We start from the raw sequence: 1,722 nt of genomic DNA, 5'->3' as shown, positions 1-1,722 counted from the left end.
CACACACCCACACCTGCCACCCAGGGTCCCCCCAGCTCTGCTGGTCCCCCCCAGCCATGATCCGTAACCCCCCCAGTCCTCTGCAAGCCGCACTTACCTTAGGCTTCAGGAACCAACAATGAGCCTGAGCCAAACTTTGGGTGACTGAGAGGCTCAGGCCAGCCCTTTCCCCCTCTCCCTCCCCCTCCAGACAGGGCTGGGGGTTTTCCACCATTTCTGCAATTAGCTCTTGCAGACTGGAACTCTGCCTGCCTGCAGAGGTCTTTGCAAAAGTGGGAAATTCACAGGTATCTCTGCTAAAAGGGAAAATCCATTTGTTCTTTGATAAAGTTGGAAAATCCGTGGTTTTCTCCGTTTTCCTGTGGGAAACAGAAAACCTGTGTCCCTGGACATGAGACACTGCAGGACAACGTTAACTCTGCCTTAATTACACTTTTGGATGTCTAATTTTCTTGGGTTTTTTGCGGGGAGGTGGGGGGCAAGGGGGAGGTGTATGTTTGTTTTGTTCTAAAAAATTTCTCAGACTACTTCTGACCCCTAGCCCAGCTCTTTCTCCTCATCACCTGTGCCTCCTTTGTGGTGATTACCCCAGCCACTCACATCTCCAGATTCCCAAAGGCAGTGTCTGAACTACAATCCCAGGCAATTTATGATCTTTAATCAAATAAGCACAAGCTGTATTAAGGAAGATGAACCACAGAATAGAAGCATTTACTTAAGTCTCATTTCAGAAAAAGGATCTTTGTCTTGTCCCGAAGAGCAGAGATTGTTCCTTATCCTAGGAGTACAACAAATAAATGTTAAAGACACCAAGTTCTTGAGTTCTTGTGTAGGAGTTACTAGACAACCTGCTTAGCCATGCAGAGCATAAGTTGTCATAGTCAATGAGATATGCAAACTATGATGGAAAGATTTAAATGTCATCAGAGCAATTTTGTATAAAAAAAGAAATTGAGTAGGAAGCTACTTTATGAACTATTATAGCAGAAAAAACTGGCGAGTACAGTGTTGTAGACATATGCTATTGGTAAAATTATACAGCCCAAGCTAGGCAGTTATTAGAAGGACTCATAGAAAGTTAAGGAAAGTGACCCAAAACTTTAAAGTAAAACATGTAGGCAAAACGTGCCTTATTTCTGGGAGGCATTTGGGATATTTTGAGGTACAGTCATTTCTAATATCAGGTATTATATTTGATATATTATACTCTAAAATACAGAAACCATATGAGGAAAAAAAGGCATGTCTCAGGACATTTCCATGTTCAATAAGTGATATAAGGCAGTTTATCCCAAAAGGACTTGCATCCATTTTAAATAAGCTTTGAAAATGCATCTTAATTCTTTCACTATGTTTTGCTAGAATGAAGTAGTCTTTTGGTGTTTTAAGGAATTACTCTTCTTTTCTCCAGATGGAACTGGGGTGTTATTGGATCAAGTGTATTCAGTGGACTGAGGGCCTGATTTTGATCTTGTACTACTTTAATTCAGGTGCAACTCAAATAAGTCAGTAGTGTTTTAGATGGACACAGGGTTTGGTCCATGGTGACAAATGAAATATTGTATTTTTCCTGTACAAATAGCCCCACCAATTTCAGTTGGCCTGCCCAACGTAAGGGAAGATGACAAAATCCATAACTTAATTTTCACTGCAGGCTTTTTTTCTCCTGAGGTGGGAAAGAGGGGGAATCTTCTTTTGCTTTTGGCTGCACCTCCTGACCTT

Source organism: Gavialis gangeticus, unplaced genomic scaffold (genome assembly GCF_001723915.1).
Source record: "Gavialis gangeticus isolate Ggan-Ray unplaced genomic scaffold, GavGan_comp1, whole genome shotgun sequence".
In the NCBI taxonomy this organism is placed as follows: Eukaryota; Metazoa; Chordata; order Crocodylia; family Gavialidae; genus Gavialis; species Gavialis gangeticus.
The sequence above is the reverse complement of the archived record's forward strand: the minus strand, read 5'-3'. Positions refer to the sequence as shown.